This window comes from Rattus norvegicus, chromosome 13 (genome assembly GCF_036323735.1).
Source record: "Rattus norvegicus strain BN/NHsdMcwi chromosome 13, GRCr8, whole genome shotgun sequence".
Classification (NCBI taxonomy): Eukaryota; Metazoa; Chordata; class Mammalia; order Rodentia; family Muridae; genus Rattus; species Rattus norvegicus.
In genome coordinates, this window is record NC_086031.1 from 94,653,044 (window position 1) to 94,669,403 (window position 16,360).

The window sequence follows — 16,360 nt, forward strand, 5'->3', positions numbered from 1 at the left end:
AGGGGCAGGGGTGGGGCCCAGCCAGCTGGCAGCGTGCTATAAAGCAGGCCAAATTTTGCAGTGAGGCGTTCTAAGGCTGTTAAAGCAGCCCGTGGATGACAAGAGGACATGTCAGATTTTGAAGGGAATATAGGCATAATGACATGTCCCCTATGACAAGGACCCATGGTGTCTGTCTCTCCTGATGAAGGGCTATTTCCCTCCCGGTACCTGGAAGGGGGCCTCTTCCCGTGTTATTTTGCTTTCAACATCTACACAGGCATTTGTTGGTTTGTGATATGGTCTCACTGTGTAGCTTTGGTCAGCCTGGAACTCTTAGAGAGCCACCTGCCTCTCCCTCCCGTAGTCCTAGTAACTCAGCTGCTGTGAGAGACTAACTTGAGGCCAGAAGTTCTACACCCTAGCAAGATCTGGCATCTTAGAGATATTTTTTTCTTAAAGAAAAAAGATGAGGAGGAAGAAGGCCCGTGAGCAGCTTTTGCCCTTCTCCATGGAGGGCTCGAAAACCCCCTGATTGTGAGTCTAGTATTCTGCATCCTGGGCAACGCTGGCCCGAGGGGATGGACAGTGGAGGTTAGGGGGTGGGGTACACCAGGATCAGTGGGGCAGCACATGGCCCTGGCAGATCTAGGCTTGGTTCCTACCTGTGGGCCTCCTGGAAGTCTTGGGGGGTCAGTGCTTGGCTTTCTGGTCTGTAAGGTTTGTCATGGTGGCAGGTTCATCTCACAAATGAGAACAGTGACAGGATTTACTTTCCAAGACCCTTCCTGGGATGTGGCCGGCTTCCCCAAGGACTTTCCCCCCAGTCCCTCCACTGTGGAAGGAAACACACATTTTTAAAAGGTGCAGCTTCTGATCCCCTCCCCCACACCGAGAGAAGCATGCTCTTGGGACAGGAATGTAGGCAAGTCAGGGGAGCCTGCTTGCCGACTGCTGCTTATAGACTGGTCTCTCTCTCCTGGAAGCCTCATGACAGGCAAGCTGGCTGGTAAGAGTTTGGCAAAAGATGAGTCACGGTGGTTAAGAACATTTGTTTCTCTTGCAGAGGACCCACGTTTGATTCCCAGCACCGACATGGTGACTCACAACTATTTATAACTCCCGTCCCAGAGGGAGGCCGTCTTCTGACATCCTTTCTAAACAAAGGTGCTTGGGGAGATGAAGCCTATGCTGGGGACATAAGGTGCTTGACGGTTGAGTTTTGTGACTTTAGGTCCCCCTTCACCCTGTCCTTGGGCAGGTGGCTTTTTGCCTTTCTTTCAGATGAAGAAGAGAATGAGGGTGTGACGTGTTACCCAACTCAGTGCTAGAATCAGGGCTCTAACCAGAGTGACTTGGCTAGTGCTTTGGATTAGTTCTATATCCACAAACCCTCCAAGCACCCCAGTCACAGGTGACATTACACAGCTGCCATAAGTCCTTTGAATTGGTTACAGGCAATGCCCATGGCATGGTGGAGTCAGTAGGTTCTCCTTATACAGACATAGGTCGAAGTCCTGGTTCACCTTTGATGAGTTGCGCCTTCCTTGAGCCCGTTTTCTCATTAGTGAATCGGACCGGTCTTAACCCTGTGCCGTCGTTGCTTTTATAGGGCTGTCCTAAGCATCGAGGGAAATAATATACAAATGCAAAATCGCTCCCTCGGTTACACAGACGTTAAAGGGGAAAGGAGAGATGAGGAAGAGTAAGAGTGGTGCTCCTGGTAGGTTGTTTTATTCCGGACTGCTCAGAAACCATTGATGCTGGTTTGGTATTTCTTCCCCCTCCTCTCTGCCTCCCATTCCTGTCGGAGTCCCAGTATCTGTCTCTTCCACCCAGCTTCGCACAGTTTGTAAAGAACACATGACAAGTTGCCTGGCTAGCTGCTCCTCTGGGGCCTGGCTTCCCTCAGAGTCTCACAGTAGGGTGTGGGAAGAAGGTAGGCGTGAGGGCTGGGGCAGACAGACCTGTCTTCTGCAGAACGCTTTGCGATAGCATAATGTGTCAGCCGCCTACTGTGGGAGGTAGAAGTGAGGCCAGATACAGCCAAGTTGTCCTTTAAACACACACACACCCTCTCCTGAGGTGGAATTTACAAGTGATCTGGGTGGGAAACAAAAGTGAAGTGTCCTGGGTGCTTGGGCGATGCCTGCCTGCTTCCACACACTCTTAGTTTCTTTTGGTTTTCACAACTGCCTGTAAGGAAATAGTGATCTCTACAGGGATCCCTCTGAAGGGGACAGTCAACGGACTGCATCTTCACATATTAAACATATCGAATTCTGTGGCCGATTTATTTGTTAACAGTCACAGGCAACACTTAGAGGACCTTGAATGGCTCAGGTAATGACTAGTATAGCTAATTCTTCCACACTGCAAAGGAAGTATTATTAATTACTGCCACGCCCATTGTACACATGACAAAACTAAGGCCCAAGTCACACGAGGGCAGGAGGTGTGGGGGCTTAGATGCAAGTTTCTGCCTGCATGGTTCCCACCCCTTCCCTGTCTTGCTATCATCTAATTTCCCTGTGAATGCACACAAGTTTCCAAGGACCAGACCTGCTTGCTGACTGCTACTTAAGCATTCTTAGCCTTCTTGGACCATTTTGATTAAACACTAGCCAGGTGGATCTGGCCTGAGCCGCATTTTGGAAAAACTTTGGAAGCTTTAATGAGTCTCGGAGCCAGACTGCATTCTAAGCTGCTTAGCTCAGAAACTCTAAGAGAGGGCGCTAAGTCCCCAGCGATGCTGAAGTGTGGCCAAGGTTAAGAACCACCTCCCTGCCAACCTTGACTGTGCTTGCTCATGGAGATGGGAGCCCCCTGGGAGCCCTTAAGGAAACCGAGATGGCTTTCAGTCCACCACCTCCGTCTGTTTACCAGCATCATTCATTCTATCTGCAACACAGAGCCCTAACGTAGATGTCTGTGTTCCTGAATACTCCCAGGAACAGGCTCCACTCTGTCCAAAGGGCTTCAGGGCAATGGGGCGGCCTGGCCTCAAACTTGTTATGTAGCTGAGGATAACCTTGAGCTGCAACCATATTGCTTCTGTCTCCTGGATGCTAAATTGGCAGGTGTGTGACCCGTAGCCTGCTAGCAGACACTTAGGAGGGGAGGAGAGGACAACTGCCCAGGACTTGTAAATTATGTTCTTCAGGATGCTAAGATGGGCAGCAGATGAACCTGTGTGGCTTACTTTCTCAGTGCTCAGGCGCATATGGGATGTGGATGGCACTTTTCGGAGAAAGCCCATCTGCCCATCTCCCAAATCTGTACCATGTGAAGATATATAGATTTATTTTTTTGTTTTTGCTTTTATTTTTTCCACTCAGGGTATCTTGGCTGTCCTGGAGCTCACTTTGTGGACCAGGCTGGCCTCGAATTCAGAGGTTCACCTGCCTCTCGATCCCCAGCACTGGGATTAAAGGCGTGTGCCACCACTGCCCAACCATAAATTGATTTTTTGAAAGCTTATTGGGATCAAACATTTTACATTGATGAAGGTGGTTTCAGAAAGCAGCCTGATATCTGGCTAGCCTGGGCTACATTTGGGCTGTGTGGTTGTATCTGTTTCTCAAGACATCCCACTCTGGCCCAGCTCTCTTTAGTAATGACAGGAATGGAATATATACTCAAAGTGTATTCCTTCCTTTTCCTTTCTGTGAACCTTCTGCAGGATGGCGGTGTCTATAGGAGCGGACTTGCGGGCTAATCCACAGTAATAAAGTACCATCCCTTAGGGCAGAGGGCTGAGTCAGCTAGGACTGTGCTTCCCAGACTGGCAAGGAACTGAGGGGTTCTCTCCTGGGGCCTGCAGCCCCCACACACTGCCGCAGGCCTCAAGTACTGTTTTCTGATAAATCACTGGATTTGACATGGTGAGAGGAGGCAAACTGAGCAAGGTGCTCAAGTAAATGTTTACACGGGTCAGCACCTCCCTCCCCCTCCCCACCCCCACAACCTAGCTGCACCCATTACTCACAAGGCCTGAGTGCCCTGAGCAGGGTGAAGGTGTCTTGCATTCACATTGGACCTTCTCCCTTACTTGATCCCCAGGGACAGGCTCTGCTGTGTCCAGAGGTTTTAAGGCAAGTGGACAGGGTAGGGCCTACTAGTGGTCAGATTCGCTTCTAATTGTGTCTGGGACAACAGAAACTCTGTTCAGTTCCTCTCTCTGACTTTGCTTTTTGCTTCAACTAAACTGAGTTGCGACTCACAACAAACTCCTGTCACAGATGTCTGCCTCTGTGTACCTGCGGGGAAACATGCCTACTCTCTAGTCCTCTTCCTCTCTGCACGGTGGAACTTTCCTTTTCCTTTAAGTTCCCAGATTGTTTAGCAGTAATTCTCTTGGTCATAAAAGGGACGAATTTCTGTCCCTTCCTCTCGTGGCCACAGACATTCCCTACCTCCGACCTCTCCCTCCAAACTAAGTTATAGAGTCGGCGGTGCCTTTCAGGAAGGCAAATTGGTTTGAGGAAGGAAGCCCAGCGCTTTTTCACGGTCTTAGGAACTCAGGCTTCCCTTAACTCTGCTCCGCCCCTCCCTCCTCTGAGATGCCCTCCCTCCTTCCTGCCCACCCTTAGTTAGCTCCGCCCTTCTTTCCTAGCGCTGTGCCCCGCCTTCTGCCCCACCTCTCACGCACTTGGCCCTTCCCCCGGAGCCTGGCGTCATGGAAAGGCGGGGTGGAGCAATGGTCTGAATACACTATGCCCGCAGGCCCCACCCTCCGTCAGGGTGGCATGTGCCGCCCTTGAGCGGTCCCTAGCGGCCTGAGGGCTCTGCTGACTCTGGGCTGATGGCCTCCGTGAACAGGTCCTAGGCTCAGACAGCAATCAGTAAAAGGCTACAGAGACATTTCTGTCTTCTCCCTGCGTGGCGATCTCTGGATCCCTTTCTCTGGCTCTTTTCCTCCGGCTGAGAAAGAGGCTTTTTACACTGGTGAAAAAGGGTTTTCAAAAGTCAGACGCTTTCTTGGCTCTTGCCTGTGAAGTGCGATTTAAAACAGTAGCATTTATCTTCTTCTTCTTCTTCTTCTTCTTCTTCTTCTTCTTCTTCTTCTTCTTCTTCTTCTTCTTCTTCTTCTTCTTCTTCTCCTCCTCCTTCTTTTTCTTCTTCTTCTCCCTCTCCTCCTCCTCCTCCTCTTCCTCCTCTTCTTCTTCTTGTCCTTTTTTGAAACGTTCACATCTGTTGTGAGTTAATTCAGAAAACAAAGTAAAAACCCTTGCAGTTATCCTTGATATGTTTTTCCTCACACATTGCTTGCTTTTATTATCATCCCTAAGCAGTTTTAAGTATATCCTTGAGCTACCCTGATAAGGAAAAAAGTTCATCTCTGATCTTCCTCCTCCCCCAAACACCAGTTAAAAGGGGAAGTAGAACGTTAAAGATATTATACCTCAGGAACCATTCCATCAACAGCATCTCAAAGACCCCCGGTGTCTGCCTTTATGTGGTTAATCAGTCCATTTTCTGCATGGAGGCTGAGAACTGATATATTTGGCTTGGGGTTGTCAGACTCAGGATACTGTAAAACCAGAGTGGCTCCTCTCTAAATTCCAGGAGTGTAAAACACCAGACTTAAAAGAGATCAAAGGCACCGAAGGGATGAGGGGGACACAGAGGAGGGCTGGCACGTTAGGAAAGAGATAGTCTTCTTTAGAATCTGGGTATGTTTTAATTTTCACAAATGGCAGGATTGCCATCAAAGCAAACACCAGGAAGATGTTGGGAGGCAGTAAGTGCTGTTTTGGAAAGGGACCAAGCACTAGTCCCTAGAGAAAGTGACTAGGGACTCCCACGAACAGTCTTTCCCATGCAGGCTTACCCTCAGAGTAATGCTTGCCCAGGGCTTAGCCCTGGGGATGCCCCTCTTCCTGCATCCTGGCTGTCTGCCCCTTTCTCTAGCAAAGAGCTATGATTGACACCTGTGAGCCCTTCTAGGGAGGCGTCAGTTTACACACAGGAAACCACCTTCCTGGTAACAGAGTGGCTTAGATTGAGTCTCCTGTGAACAAACCCCACCAAAGCCTTAGCTCAGCTCTGGTTTTTCGTTTGCTTGTTTTGTTTTATTCTTTTTAAAATAGGCAAATGGGGCCAGGTTGGTGGCTTATGCCTATAAACCCCATACTTGGGAGGCTGAAGCAGGAGGCTCTCCATGAACCTGTGCTACATAGTACCTTTTGGGTGAGCCTGGGCTACAGAATGAAACAGTTTCAAACGCATAATACCAAATAACAACAAAAGTATACATAAATGGAGCTGGACCTGGGTGATGCAGCTCATCAAACGCATAATACCAAATAACAACAAAAGTATACATAAATGGAGCTGGACCTGGGTGATGCAGCTCAATGGTAGATAAAGGGCTTGCCCAGCATGCATCAGTCCTTGGGTTGGATCCCCAGCAAGCATCACTACCTACCACCCACACCCCTGCCCCTGCCAGCCAAGTATTGAATTCACCCGTTCCTACCCAGACCAAGATTGGTTATGATAATAATGATGACCATCTTGGTGTCATTTATTGCTAGGCAGTTTTCCTATTAATTGTCAACGTCCCAAGCTCATGTTACAGATAGAGCAATCCACAAGGACACACACAGGTCGCCTGAAGTCACACAGGACTAGGAAAGGTACGGCCAGAATGAACGCTAAACTATGACCTGGAGACCAGTTTCCAACCTCTCTCTCACTTTAGGCCACTCAGCTTCCGGCTAGGGTTCAGTTGCCCTGGGTTGGCAGCACCCTCTGAGAGGCCTGCATCCCCTGCCACAGTCAGATGCCAGTGTCTCCAAGCACTTAGTAGAATAGTATTCTTGATTCTGCCTCAGTTGTGTCTGCTAGCTCACTTCTGTGGAATTTTATTTGACTTTCCCTAGGCCACTCAGCCCTGGTTAGTAAAGAAATACCATTGACTTGTCAGTTCTTTTGCAAAGCCCCTCTGTCTGAATACTTTTCATACTGTAGTTGGCATTTAGACAAGTGAGACCAGTGGGCATGTTCTGGAGTTCAACACTTAAATCTAAATCTACACTACTATTAACCAGAAATCTGTCTTTTTAAAAGAATCCCCCCCCCTTTAATACAAGATGTTATATAAAACCATAGATGTTGCATAGGTCTTTCATAGGTCGCACATGTTATAGCAAATATACATGCATACATATATACACATACATACAAATATATATACACATATAAGCAGGTATACAAATATACATACATATACCTACACACACACACACACACACACACACACACACACACACACACACACATGCACACGCGCGCGCGCGCGGAGGTGACAGTCCTCTGCCTCTCCTCCTGACCCACTTAGTCAGCATACGCCATGCTTTTCCCATGGACAAGTTACTTAGGCTCTCCAAGACTGCCTCTCATCTGTAACACGAAGATGTTCCCCCTGCTTTGTACAAGACTGAAAGTGACTCATGGAACAGGACTATGTTAATGGTTACCATCCTTTGCAGGGAAGATAAATATGTAGCATTGGTGCTACAGTATAGGGCTACCGTAAATTGCATCTTTGTCACAGAAGGAGGGAAGGGGAGGGAAGGAGGGAGGGAGGGAGGGAGGGAGGGAGGGCTCGCTCCAGTTTTCTATTCATTCTGTTTCTCTAAGCCTCACCAGCTTTACTGTTGCAGCTCCACATGCAGAGACCTCAGGTGACTGAGCTGGGCCTAGCAGCACAGGGGTACACCTCAAGCCACATTCGGGGTGAACTTTGAAGCTTAGGTGTGTCTGAGGTTAGCGAGCTGAGAGGACAGGCTGTTGGAAACCTCGCCCTGCTCTCTGCTCTGTGGAGGAAACCTCAGGAAGTCCCACCTGCTTCTTCTCTTGCACATGCACCTCCTCCTGCCTCCTTCCCCTCGACACAAAGGGGTGTCCCCAGCCTGGTGGCATCTTGCCTGGGTTGCTAATAATAGAGAAGGGCACATTTGCCAGGAGGTGAAGCAGAAGCTGTCCCTGTTCTGTTCTTTCACGCCAATGCTGGCACAGTCTAGCGGGCTGGGTTGGTAAATACCCTTGCAAGCAGAGTAAGTCTCTGTGTGTCCTGGAAACTCTTTCTGTTCCCTTCCTGGGGGGTCAGAGCACCAGAGAGAAGGTGGATGGGGATGTCTTTGTCCTTGAGATCTTAGCCAAACAGCTTTTCACGTAGCTCTAGACTTTCAACCCAGCACCAAGCTGGAGCCAATGGACTGCCATCACAGTAGAGACAGCTGCCCGAGTCGGGAGAAGGTTCTAGGAAATGACCTTTAGGCTCATCTAAAAGGCAACGTGGTAAGGTTGTCCACATTCTTTTCACGGCTCAGAACCCAAAATAAGTGAAAGGAGAAAGTGGAAAATGCCCCATCTTCCCTGTCTGAATCAACAGGCTATTTGTGCGAGTTGCTTGGAGAAGCTGATTTAGAAATCAAGGTCACTTCTGGGCAGCTACCCGGGGCTCTCCACCTCACCCCTTCAGCTTTTCTGAGATGAAGTGTCACTTTAGACCAAGCCAGCCTCTATTCACCACCCTCCCGGATCAGCCTTCTGAATGCTGAGGTTACAGATGTATGCCACTCTGCTCAGCACCCCAAATTCCTTTTAAGGTATGAAATAACTCCCTTAACAAGTCAGAATAAAATACTCCCAGGTTTCCGGGCTCTTCTCAAGGCAATGTTCTCGATCTTGGGAGCTTGAACTTGGAGTGTTTCTTGTGGTTTGTAAAGAACCTCCACATCTTGTTTTCCCCTCATTCAGTTACCATAGTAACTGGGGATGAGGCAGGGCTTGCCTTGTTATCCCTATTTTGCAGATGAGGAAGTCAAGGCTGTCAGAAAGTTGAGCTGCTTTTCAAGGTCACCACGGGAGCCAGAGTAGCAGGTAGAAAAGGTAATAGAATCCACCTCCAACTGGAGCAGCAGGGTGGTGCCCCAGACCCAAGATCCCTTTCAACCACTATATTAAAGAACTTAGAAGAGCCTTCTGAATGTAAGGACTTGTGGGTAGTGGTGTAGTGAGAATTCTGGGATTGTGGTTTCTTTAAAAGCACAGAAATATGGTTAGAATATGTTTTCATTTTAATCCCAGGTGTGGGTCATGGGGCCGCTTCAGATTGCTCACAACTGATTAAGATTTGCCTCACGCTCTAGCAGGGGTGTGATTTTGCCAGCTCAGATAGTTTCTACAGTTGTGTGGCCTTTGGGATTCTGGGGACTTTTCAAAGGATATATAAATGCTAGGGCCCCGAGTGGCAGGCTGGGTTGGTAGTGGTCATTGTTGGTCACGGTTTGTTAAGTAGTCATGGGCAAGAAAAGAAACAATAACAAGAAAAAATTAGGTATCCTGATGGCAAAGATCAAACTTGCCCCTCAGAACTTGATGTCCCTAATCAGCAGGAAGTAGTCTCACAGTAGCACTGCCCCCTTTCCAACTGTGACTTTATTCAGGGAGCTCTTCCTTTCCCCTCTGTCCCTTTTACTCTCCTATCTAGTGTTAGGGGGGTTAAAGGGTGGAAGAAACAGGGTAGAGAAGGGTAAAAGAAGAACCCACAAAGTAGCAAAGATGGGCTACATAGTGGTGCATGCAAACTGTTACTCTGTTTCCTTAGAATTTACCAGTAATATTGAAACCAAGATGGCTGACTCACTGTGCCAGACCTAACCTGTACAGTGCTAAAGTGAAATGAGATAGGATGGGGTATCTGTGATTGCGTTTTCTCTGGATTGCTTTAGATGTCGGAAATCTCCCTGCAGGCAGTTGTAAGTTAGAAGGTTCCACATAAGACACCACACTGCAACCAGATGTTCATTTTACTACATGGAAAGCTGGGCCACCCTGACCTTCTGAGCAGGCAAATCAGTCACTGAGGATGGAGACTGCCTTTGGATCGCAGAGAATATGGGTGTGGAGGGCTGAGGCTCCGCAGTTGAGTTGGGCTCCTCCCACCTCTGCCACTTGGACTTGTCATTCTTGACACCTTAGGACACTCCAGCAAAACTGCAGAAGTGTGGGCAGAGCTTCAGATGGGGCGTAGAAGGTGCCCGAGACTGGAGTGGAGAGGAGTTGAGGGGAAGAGAGAGCTCGGGAGCCAAGGCAGGACTTTGAAAGGCTCTGAACAGATTTTAATGAGTGAGAGTTGACACCCAGTAGGTACAGGAGCTCTGCCTGTTTGCCACTACCCTATATGATTCTCACAGCATCATGGGTGTGTAGGCCCAACAGTCTTGATGCAGAGGAAGCAGGAACCAAGACGTTTTCCCAAGTTCCACAGTTAAGGATGGCACTAGAACTCTAGTGCTCAGCTGAACTACCTCTTGTTCAATGTTCCCCCCAGGACGCCACCCAGCTTCCTTCCTCTTCCCCACAGCTCCCAGAGGCTCCTGGCCATTCCTTTGCCAATGGTAAGGGAAGTCACAATGACAGCTCTCTCCAGGGCTGAAGTGTTTGTGAAAGAAAAAATTTAAAAAAGGTAGACTTGTATGTAGTAGTGATCCACTGGTTTGGGGGTGACGGTGGCCAGGAGAGCTGTGGTGCAAGTCTTTCCAGGTGTGGCTTCTGCTGTCAGGCTCTGCTGATGGAAAGTGCTAAGTGTTCCAATTTCCTGTGTCGAGCAAGTATTTCCCCTTGGGGTTACAGCAGTCACCTTCCTCCTCAGCACCCGGGGGGGGGGGGGGTGAGCAAAAGCTGCTACCAAGCACCTCACTCAGCTGCTATAGAGCGCACCCTGGCTTCCTTTATTAAAAAAAAAAAAAAAAAAGAGGGGCATAGAGTCTTCACGGTTCCCAACAGTGGCCTTGGAAACAGCAAACCCAAACTGCAGTTCTCCTGAGCTCCTTGCCCTCTCTGCTTTGTAGAGAAGGAACAAGCCAGAGTCACCGCAGCGGTGACGCAGAGTTCTTAGCTACTGGGGGCCACTGCAGCCAAGTGCATGTGGGTAAATAGGAAGGTCACAGACTTGGAGCACCATCAAGAGCGAACCGGAATGGACACTGCAATAGTTGTTCTGAAAGTGGGATGGGAGCAGAGCAGCTCTCGGTGGGGCAGGTACCGAACAAAGGAAGCTCGGAGGATGATGGGAAGTGGGTGGGAGGGGCAAGCACAGGGCAGCTGAGGCATCGAGAGAGTCACGTTATGGCTATTTGAAAAACATACTCCTCCTTTAAAAGTCCCTTGCTGGTGTGAGGTGATGAGAGCTTTTTTGAAACCTAACCAGCTCTTCAGAAATGTCAAGTCCTGGGGAACTCTGTTGTCTGGAAACTGGGGTGAAGCTAGCCACCCCCGGACAACTGAAGTCAAGTGGAAGATGGAGGACTGGGGAACATAGGGCAATAAAGCATCCCTGCCCTGTCCCCGAAACATGCTGTCCCTGAGCCAAGAAGGAGGAAACACGGCAAGACAACGGTTGCATTCACCCAATCCTTATTTGACATTCAATAGAACAATGAAGAGAAGGGTCAAGGAGCCTCTGCGGCTAAGATCTCTCAGAGGAATAGGTGGGAGTTTCCTATAGCTCCCTGACAGATTTGCAAGACATCCAGATGTAGACATCCACACCCATTAGGCTTCCAGGCGGTTAGATAGTAAAGTGGAAAGGTCAAGAAATGTAAATAGCGTGTGTCATGTGTGCATGCATGGGTGTGTGCCTGGGTGCATGTGTGTGTATGTGTGGTATGCATGTATGCGTGTGTGTATGTGTGTGTATGTGTGGTGTGCATGTGTGTGCATGTATGTGTGTACATGTGTGTGTATGTATGGTGTGCATGTGTGTGTATGTGTGGTGTGCATGTATGTATATATGTGTGTATGTGGTGTGCATGTATGTGTGGTGTGCCTGTGTGTGTATGTGTGGTGTGCATGTATGTATGTATGTGTGTGTGTATGTGGTGTGCATGTATGTGTGTTGATGTATATATATTGGTACTATATTGTATGCACCTATACTATAATGAAAATATATACTACACACAATATCTTTATTGCTACAGCACAAATTGCGATATTAGATACCAGTAGTGTATTGGCCATCCTCTCATTGCCGTGACAAAGCATCCAACTAAAGCAGCTTAAGGAAGAGAAGGTTTGATTATGACTCACAGTTCAAGGGTGGGGAGGTCATGGCGACAGGACAGGGAGACAGCTGGTCTCACTGTTTCTCAGTTAGGATGCAGAGGGAGATGAATGTTAGTGCTCAACTATTTTTCTTCAGTATGGAACCCCAGCCAGCAAAATGTCCTCCCAATTGGGGTGGGTTAACCTATTGAAGAGCTTCCTCACAAACAGTCCCAGAGCTTTGTGTCTCTGAAGTTGTTAAGGTGACAATCAATATTCACTGCCCCCCCCCCAAAAGATGCTGCGTCTGGCCCTATGTCACTCTTAGATGTAAGTCTGTATTTTATGTCACCTCTGTTCTGACTTCAGAGTGTATTGATACTGCGTCTGCATCATGTGCTCCGGCTGGGCTCTATCTGGGGGTTTTCATACATCATGAGATTTTCCAAGGGTCTCACTACAGGCGAGGACACAAAGAGGCTACACATCTACTTTTTCCTCAGAAGCATCATAACATTGCATAATTTCTCATTATCATTGTGACCGCAGGTTGGTACTTGGCTAGATTTTAGTGCCACTACCTGGCTGCTGTGATCGTCTTCAGCTCAAGTCCCTTGTGTTAGCATTCCTTAAACCGTCTCCACTCCTGGGCAGGGAAGAACTTTTGAACCATGGTCCAGCCAATCCGTTTTAAAAGGGACGCTGAAGAAAACTGTCCTTGTGTTCTTGGTATGATGTAAAACGGGCTCACTAACAGGATAATGGCTTTGAAGGGCCACCATTCTGGGTATGGTAGGAGTTTTGTTTTGTTTTTAATGACTATAATTTGGGTACAGGAGTCAAATGCAGGGTCTCTGCAGCCTGTGCCTCCAGATCTGCCTACATTCACAGCTGTCCTGGGAGCTGCTGCAGGCAAACAATTGGGGTCACACCAGCCCAGTGAACCGAGACCACCGTCTCCTGAGACAAGATCCAGACTCTCCCTGGATACCGGCCATGCTGTTCTCACTGCTGCCTGTGAGCAGACTCATCTCTGGCACAAAGCGCCATGTCCCGTTCTCTGGTAATGACAGGAACCTTGTCTCAACGGGGACCGTACCTCTTGGTTGGAGTGGGACTTCAAAGGAGCTGTGGTCCCCCACACACTGAAAGACCATCTCAGCTTAAAGTGCAGAAATCAGGGGTCTCAAATGTGCATAGTCTTCTCCTCTCACTTGGACAAATTAACAACGCCCTCACATCCGATCTTTGTTGTCTTCATCCTTCCTCATTGACTTTTCCTTTCATTAGTACTTTTATAAGATTTTTTTTTAATGTTTATGAGGGTTTTGCCTGCATGGATTTCTGTGTACCACATGTGTGCCTGGTGCCCTCGGAGGTTGAAAAAGGACGTTAGAGGCCCTGGAACTGGAGTTATGGATGGTGTGAGCCTCTGGGTGGGTGCTGGGAACTGACGCCAAGCCTCTTGAAGAACAGCAAGTACTCTTGATTACTCCGCCATTTCCCTAGCCTCCTGGCTTGGTTTCTGATACTAGGAAGGCCCCCAGCAAACTGTTATAGCTCTCTGCCTTCAAACCGGCCCCTCGTCAGTGTTCCTAGGCTTCCGGGGTTCCCTAGAGTTTTCACAGAGCAGGCATCCTATGCAGAGAACAGGTTTGGTCCTGACCTTCCTTATGAGACCAGCATAGAGGGAAAGGAAGTCCAGCGTCTCTCCCAGAGGAAGGGCCCTGTGGAAGGGGACTCTGTTTTTAGACCAGACTCAGGAAGAGGCAGAAAAGAACTGGGGTGAGATAGTACTGCAGCTTGCCCATGTTCTCTCTCTCTCTCTCTCTCTCTCTCTCTCTCTCTCTCTTTTTCTCCATATATATTTAACTAATAAAAGTGCTAACCACTTACTCTAGCACAGCAACCTACTTAGTATAGAAACTGAGTGAGTAATGAGAGAGTACTAAGCTAGCAGAGAGATGACTTCGTGGTTAAGAGCACTTGCTGGTTTTGCTGAGGACCCAGGTTCAGTTCTCAGTAACAAGAAAGCTCATAAAACCATGTGTAACTCTAGTTCCAAGGGGCCTGATGCTGCCTTCTGGCTTCGAAGGGCACCAGGCATGCATAGAGTACAGCTACAGTCATACACAAATACAGGAAAACTCCATACATGTAAATAAAATGTACCATTGTAATGGTGCCACCATAAATAAACACAGGCCCTGTTGATCACCATGGTCATTAGTACTATTTGACGCAGGTTCTCACTGTGACACCCTGGCTGGCCTGCAACTCACTGTCTAGACCAGGCTGGCCTCAGACACAGAGATCGACCTGCTTAAAAGCGTGTGGCACCACACCTGGTTTCTGTTGCCTATTAATCCGACTGTACTCCGGCATACTCAGAAGGGAAACCTGACAGCTTCTTTGCATGCAGTAGGATAGACTATATAAGAAGTAGAAATCAGAGCAAAGGGTCAGGGAGTTTATTGAGGTCCTTGTAAAAATCACAGTGCAGAAATGCGCACTTAGTATCCATGGCTTTCTTTGCAGCCATATAAAGCCCATCCATTTGGGTAGAACACGTCTCTGACGTATGTAAGACCCTAGATGTGAAAGGCAGCACTGGGAAAAGAAACAAAGTATGCACATTTTAGGGCTTAGCCTCCTCCCCACCCCCACCAGCCTAATGTTACAGCAACAACTTTCGTGTAACTTTTTAGTCTTCACATAGTTGAGGACCAAATAATCAATTAGGTCAGTGATCAACTAAATCCTGTGCGGATGTACCCCTAGAGTTATTTAATCTTTCCTCCATTGTTGGATGCTGGGTTATTTTCAATACTATTGTTACTAGAAACAATGGCTTCATTAACATTTTTGTGTTTGTAACTTTTTCCGTATTTTAGAGTGCTTCCTTAAGTAGATTTCCAGAGGTTAAAAAAAAAAATAAGTAAATGAAAGGTTGAGACATTTTTAGAGCCCTAGAAACATATTCCTGAGCTGTTTTTCCAGAAGCTCTTGTGCCTGTTGGGAGCACGTGTCAATAGTGTGTCGGCCATGTTCCACTGTAGGGCTCATCTTTATTACCATTTTCTTTTTTTACTTTTGATAGTTTGATAGACGAGTGACATACTGTTTCATTACATACGCATATGTTGGATTACACGTATGTTGCTAGGTTATCTGTTAGCATCTTGAAATCTTGTTTGCGTCCCTTACATATACAACCTGTTAAGTCTTTAACCATGATGTGTTTTAGAAAAGCTTTTCTCCAACTTATTTGACTCTTGCTTTTGACACTTGGGCAGTTTTCCATGGTGGATAGTAAAGTTCCTAGCCATTTTCTGTGTCGTTTGCTTAAAGACAGCAGTCCAAGTTGCTAGGAGCGGTGGCCCAGCCTTAGGTGATCTGAGCTTAGCTGTCAGAAAACGCCCTCTTCTCCTAACTTGCTTTCCTTAGAAGGTACCAGGGGTGTTCCTAGCATATCTAGCTCCAGACATATATTAAGGGAAAAAAACTTCATTATTTCTGTGATAACAAGAATCATCCTCAGCAATTAATGAATCGATAAATTAGGAAAGGAGTGCAGAGAGGGAAGCCTGTGCTCCTGAATTTTGTGTACATGATTGTTTTAAAAACTCATTTTTAAAAATTTTAAAAACGTTTTTAAACTGCAGAGTTATTAATGGATTAAACACTTGCTAATTACATTACCCTTATTTTGGAAACGGGGAAATAGTCTACTTATTTATGTATTGGTTTGTAGCAGACACGAAAGGAACGTTGCAGTTTCTGGTTTGAGACTTCTGCAAACTTATCAGATTTCACAAAAATGGCTCCTCTTTGCGTATTGTTGATCTTGCCTTTCTCCGAGTTAGTCAATCGAACTTTCTATTCGTATTCATTTCAAAAGGATTTTTTTTTCTTCACTCAAAGCAACAGACAACTGACTAGATGAGAAAAATGTAGCAAGGTCACAAAGAAACCTCATTCTGGTTGAATTCTAGAAGTCACGGTACCCTCCTTAATCTTTAGTTCATTGGGATTAGTTATCAAACGTCTCTGCTATTGACATGTTTTTGTTTGTGGTGTGTGTGTGTATGGATATGGGGTGTGTGAACCACTGTGTACATGTTTGGAAGCAAGAAGTCGTAGTTGGAATATCTTCCCTGTTTGCTTTCCCACCTTAGTCTTTGGGTCAGAATCTCCATGAGTCTGGGGCATGCTGATTTGGCTGGACTGACTGACTCACCACTGAGCTCTGGGTGTCCACCTCCGTCCCTCAGCCGGTGCGTCTGCCCTTGACTTTTACGTGGGGACTCAGATTCTCATA

General features: G+C 47.4%; 1 protein-coding gene across 3 annotated transcripts in view; it reads left to right on the forward strand.

The window, feature by feature from the left end:
- Positions 1 to 16,360, forward strand: part of Itpkb (inositol-trisphosphate 3-kinase B) — a 95,109-nt gene that overhangs the window by 51,972 nt on the left and 26,777 nt on the right. The window lies entirely within an intron of this gene.